Below are 6,898 nucleotides of genomic sequence, written 5' to 3' on the forward strand. Positions count from 1 at the left end.
TGTAGATAAACGGATCCTACATCACCTAATACTACTACCCCTATATTATTATTATTATTATTATTATTATTAGTAGTAGTAGTAGTAGTAGCATTATTACTACTATTTATTATTATTATGAAAATACTTCTTACTGTTACAGGAAAAAGGGATGCCCCTTTCCACGTAAATAAGAAGAACATTAGATAAGTGAAAATGAGATTAGGATAAGCCGAGATTCGAACCTTGTAAGCAAGGTTCAGAAATAATATGTTAGAAATCGGAATGTTGAAAACGTCTATTGTTAAATTCTATTATAAATAGTTAGGTATTGTTTATATTGTAAAAAATAATTGATTGTTCATTCTTTTATAAAACTGAATATTAAAAATGTCAGTTAAAAAGAATGAACAATACAAACAATACATTGTTAAAAAATAGGTTAGGTTAAAAATAGGTTAGGAGAGGATTCTTTGTTAGAAGAAGTATGTTTTGGAAAAACGTGTGCATAGCACTTGTATCTACATGTTTTAATCTCTTATCCTTCGCTTCCAAAGAATCAGCTGACCACTGACTTTTTTTTACACGGTGGTCACCACTTATCAAGGCCTGGAAGCCCCTCAGGGATAAAGGTTATTGCTGACTGCCAACTGACTGACTCTCCTCTGCTGACTGACTAGCAGACTCAACTACTCTGAAATTCGAACCCATCGAACTATATTGAGAATCGCCCTTTGTCTATGACGTCAGAAGTGTGTTTCCCAAACGTGACCAATTCATAGTATGACCTTGTAAAGTTTTTAACACCCATCGCATCATTCCTTTCCTGCTGGCTAGACGACTTTCGCTATCTGAGTTAACGCCTACACATTTGCACGTCCAACTAGAATTGACATAATTTTCGAATATAACGCCTGTTCTTACCATTTGACGATGAAAGCAAATTAGTTGCTCACATTTAAGTCACTGAATTCTTACCTTGCGTTTTTTGGGCATTCTCGGCAACTGCAAGCGGATTTTTATATTCCTTTAAGCTGCATTGAATTTTTTTTTCAATCAGATTGTTTCTCGCTCTGCAGTTACTTTTCAAATCGGATTGTTTTTTACTCTACAACTCACTTGTTTCGGCTGACATTGAACTTCTGATTATTTGTTTTTAAAAAGATTTTCTTCGCTTTTTGGATTTACCATCGAGTGAGCACCTTGGACCTTCCATATCTGGTCTGTTTTTCTCCATTTTTCCCTATTTTCACCGACATGAACGTTTTTTTTTTTTTTTTTTTTTTTTTTGCAATTTATGACTAACCATCATAAAGTTCTCTTCCATTTAATGCCATGACCAGCGAATTCTTAGCCGTCATATAATAATTATTTGCTAATTTCTTTCTTTCATCTGAAGAGAAGAATAACATTCTTTGAACATTAGCTGAATAAGGATTTTTTAAAGATAGTTTTTCGAGTATTCTATTGAACAATAACTTTACTTGTAAATTTTAATTTACAATCTTAATTTATTTTCCTGTAAGTGTAAGGTGGACAGTGAAACAATGTAAGGATTAGTTATTATGGTTGAAACGGTTCAAAGAATTTGTTAACATTGGACTTGAAAGTGATCATGCTGTAGTTAGCTGAGAAGCAGCGGCGTTATATTTTTTCTCACTTACAAGTAGTTATTAGAAACCAACTTTGCTCATTGAATATGAAATAGCCTGCATGTGTAATAAAGTTCATTTCATCCATTATCCTTCTTTCCATAAAGAGGAGATAAGTTTTAAAACCCGACATTTTTTTCATGTTATTACTCATTTTTTAAAACTAGTTTCCGCCAACGTCGGATAATCGATTGTAAAACAGAGCTAATTAGTCAACCGTTTATAATAATCGTTGTGTTTTGGGATCAGATAGTTAAAACGGTTGATATGACATAAAATAGATCAACCAGATAAATGAATAAATAAATCGTTTACAATAGGTGTTATGTCCTACATAAAATGACTTCAAAATAGTTGAAATAATGTAAAACAAGCAATCTTAGCTATTCAAGAAATATTTTGCAATGATTATTTGTTGATTAATCAATTAATGGTTCGTTTATTGTATTACAGCAAAAAAAGTTTGTACATCGTAAAGCAGATAATCTTAGGCAAATAATGTTTTTTTTTATATGATCGCCATTTTGTTTCGGCATAAAGCAACTAAAAAAATAATTGGTTTGCAATAAAACAAAAAGACAAACAAATTTGAAAGAAAAATAGGAATAAAGTTCGTCTTGAACATTTCTCTCAATAATCAGCTCTCTTCCCATCAATTATGCAAACCATATATTAGCATTATTACTGCTTAATTATGTATTCTATTTCAAAAGAAACGATTAATTCAGCATTAAAATAAAATTACTTAGAATGGACAGGAAGTTGTAATAAAACGTAATTTTCAGCTTTCAAAAATCCACCTTTTTACTTTCTCTCTGCTTCTCTGAAATCTATATTTACGCAATTGCATCTGGTCTTTTATAGAGTTGACCTAAAATCTGCTTAATTATGTGTCGGAAACGTCTTCTGGACCGGAAATATAGACAGATGTCCTACCCTACCATGCACAATTCAAACGGGTATGTTGCTAATTTCTCCGATTGGGACTAATAAGTAATTACTTAAATTAGACCTTTCGCCTGCAATTCGACCCCCTTTTATTTATTTCCTTTTCTAAAAAGATCCCCATTTTTTTGAACGCAACTTAAATATAATAAAATAATAAAAAAGTAATTATAAAAAAGAATAGAGAAAAAAGAAAAAGTTTTTTTCTTTTTACAATAAAAAAAAAACAACAAAACAAGTAGGTTCACACTGCGGACCAATTTAGTGTTTTTCCATTCAAACCAAACCTGTTTCGAACAACCAAAGTCCTTTTTTTTATACTCATCTGACCTTCAAATGGTAAGGCGCTTTACGAAGTGACTACTAGCTTGCCCTTAAAAAGGACCCAGACACACCCCTTTCATTGTGTTTTTATCCGTGACGTTCATCAGCTGACCCTAGTCTGTTTATTTTGTTTTACGAGCTTGGCTAAAATATCACTTCTTTTTGTGTTCGCTGCTTTCTTTCTCGGTTTTCCTTTCTTTTTGGTCCGTCCGACGTCCATGCGCATTTACAGGTGGGAGGACCGAGTAATTAAGGAGATCTGGCCTCGGGTCTTTCATCCACAGATACGTAATTACGCCGACATGTTTGTTTTGATGGTCGAACGTGGTGAAGAAATCCATTGGCCCCTAATGTGAATAATCCAGAGGGACATAATGGACGATTTCCTGGGACTTTTAATCGCCTCACTTCGATATTTATCTGCGGAGCTCTCTGGTTTTCGTGAGAGCATGTGAGCAGCTGGGTCTCGAATCCAGGCGGTCTTTTCGCCATAATACATCGATAGAAAACCTGAGAAAAGAGATTATAATAACTGAAAGGACGCGTGAATACAGAATTGTTAAAAGAAAGAATAAAATCAAAGGATAACATCTGGAATGAATAAGCTCGAAAGCAAAATGTCTTCTCTTGATTCGTTTGGCTTTCATATATTTCATCTTAGTGAAACAAAAACGTTCAATACATTACGCCTCTTACACGCTCGCAGTCCGGCAAGGATTATTCTGTTTAAAGCGTCATTATTGTTGTGGGCTATTCAAAATAGTTGCAGCTTTATAACCATAGAATAATATTTAGCAATCAAGAATTGGAATATTCGAATGAGTTTGACATCTCCGTCGCATAAACGTCGGAATGAAAACAAAGCCGAACCAAATCAACGAATTTACTGGATGTCTTTCTGTAATACATTATATTCTTGGACGACTGCGTTTAAACCTGTGGTGATTTCTATTAGAGTGCCAACAGAAGCAATTACTTTCTCTCTTCTCCCTCTCTTTCTCTTTCTCATTTATGTCGACATGCCTGATTGTTGAAAAACTATCGGTTTTCAATTTCAAGGTCGAGCACTTGCTTATTTGCCCTAGAGTTATGATATAGCGGAACAGTTTTCGTAGAAAAATATGACACTCTTGTAGCTGTTAATTATATTCTCGAAATAGTAAATTTAAACTCCGGTTCATTTCAATGAAAGCGCCAGGAGACACAAGTATACTCCTATCTTTCCCCTCTCTCTTTCAAAAAAAATTGTCAGGTTTCAATCTCAACTTCAAGCACTTCCTAATCTGACCAAGAATTGTGATACAGCGGAACATTTTGTAGATAATTACGCATGCCTCTACCTTCGTGTGGTTAAGACTCTAGACTTTGTAAAAGAATAGAACACTCTTGGTAGCTGATAATTATTTTCTCGAATGCACACATATGTCCAACGATAGTAAAACGGTCGGTTTCGATTTCAGCTTCAAGCATTTGCTTATCTGGCTGCGAGTTGTGATACAATGGAACAGTCTGTAGAGGATTATATAGTCTTACAACTTCATGTACTTAACACTTTGCTAAGAGAGCGCGTTGGCTAGCAGTACCAAAAATTCAAAACGCTTCGTAAACGAATAGGGCACTCTTTGCAGCTGATAATGCATATATATTCATAGAGTTCAATTAGTACGTAGTTTATACAGTGGGGATATGTCGTCTGGTTTCTTGCAAAATGGTTGAATTTTTATAACAGCTTAAAAATCTTTCATGTCTATGCACAATAACGAGCTGTGATACGGCAAAATTCTTTACCCGTGATATATATATATATATATATATATATATATATATATATATATATATATATATATATATATATTGTTTTCACAAAAACAAGACACAAACGGTTTGATTGATAGCAACAAGTAGTGTATTTTCATTGTTCGTCACATTCGCGGCCATTCGGACAATTTCAAACCTTATATCATTTGAAAAAAAATTCACAAGAACAGCCTTTCTTCAGACGTTAACTGGTAATTTTGAAGCTTACAAATTAAGTCACTTTATACTGACTTAAAATTTATTGGTACATGAAAAATTACCGAATTCTTAATTACATAAAAGTAATAAACTTCGGAATATAATAAATACGATATATATATATATATATATATATATATATATATATATATATATATATACAAAATTGAGTAATTCTAATTTTATGACGTGAAAGGGTTAAATTTCACATCTAGAATTTAAATTATATGAATACAAAGAATACATTTCGATTAGTATATCTCCTTAACCTATGGGTTCCCGATGTCTACCCATCTCCTCAGAGGAGACTATTAACAAATATTCCTTACGCTCACTTCCTCATAACTTTTGGTTTACTGAACGAAAATTGAATTTTTTTCACAATATAGCTGAGAATGTGATCTATAAACCATAATAATTGCTTAAAATTTGGTCGAAAAATGAGTAAGCGGTGAAGCCTTAAAGCAGTTCTAAATGACTAAAACTGCTATTTAACCATATATTCAAACACGGTAGTGTTTGAATGATTTATCAAAACACTTCTATAAATTATTCAGAACTAGTTCGGTTAATTATTTGAAATATTACATAAAGAGTATACAGACATGTCGCAAGCTTTTTAATCAGTTTTTGGGCAAGAATTTGGCTGTTAAGAGGTCAAAGTTGAAAGAGTTGACATTTACAGACTCTATCTAACTCCTCTCCCAATTTTGGGTCTAAACGCTTAAAATTTTAGATGTAGGTTACCTTGATATAAGTAAAACTCTTTAATATATATATATATATATATATATATATATATATATATATATATATATGCACAAAGTTATAAACAGTACATAGGGCCTGAGCAAACCAGGGCTGAACTCCTAGTATATATATATATATATATATATATATATATATATATATATATATATATATATATATATACATTGCATCACCGAAACATTTTTTCACAGTAAACAACTGATAATATTCTGAAAATGTAAGGTTATTGCATGGCTGAATACCCTTTATGTAAAATTTCAAATGTTTAGACCCAAAATTGGCCGAATAGTTTGCTAGAGACCGCAAAGGTAAAATCTTTGGAACTTTGACTCCTTGGCAGCCAAATCTTAGGCCAAAACCCGATTAAAAAGCTTGCCATATGTCTGAATACACTTTATGTAAAATTTCAAATGTTTAGACCAAAAATTGGCTGAGTAATTTGATAGAGACAGCAGAGATCAAATTTTTTTTATTTTTGACCCCAACTTTTACCCCTTAACATTTACAACTTTGGGTTCAAATCAAATAATAAAGTTAGATCCATGCCCAAGGAACCTATATCTAAAATGATAAGTGTTTAGATCCAAAATTGGCGGAGGAGTTTGGTAGAGTTTTCAAAAGCCAAATCGTTGAACTTTGACCTCTTGACAGTCAAATTTTTGACCGAAAACTGATTAAAAAGATTTTTCAAAATCTGACTGCCCCTTATGTCGAATCAAAGACTGAAAATAGACAAAGTAGCTTGGTAGGGAAATGTACACAGACAGACACACAGACAGACAATTGTTTCACACTCCCATATTTTTATTGTCATTGAAATCGGGGAAATCCCCTCATTGTTCAATCAAACCGATTAATCTCCTGCTCTATTTAGGGACCCATCGCGATGCACTGGTAGGTAGCCTCACATGTCTTTCCACAGTGACGTTATCCACAATATATATTAGTCTAGATTGTACTATACATAACCTATTGTTGATTTTATAAATGCTTTATATATATATATAATGGCTGGAATTCAAGTTTCAATTGCTTCAATTGTGTTCTAAACAGAAAAATTAAGTTCGAACGCATACTTGTCTTATAAAAAAAAATCTACTGTTGATTTTATATGTCTGGCCTTTGTGCTTGTGCGGTGATAATGGCTTGAATTTAAATTTTAAATGTAAAAGTCATGTCTTATGGTTCACTTGTTCTCTAAACAGAAACAT

This window comes from Euprymna scolopes, chromosome 9 (assembly GCF_053919585.1).
Source record: "Euprymna scolopes isolate OS-2025 chromosome 9, ASM5391958v1, whole genome shotgun sequence".
Classification (NCBI taxonomy): domain Eukaryota; kingdom Metazoa; phylum Mollusca; class Cephalopoda; order Sepiida; family Sepiolidae; genus Euprymna; species Euprymna scolopes.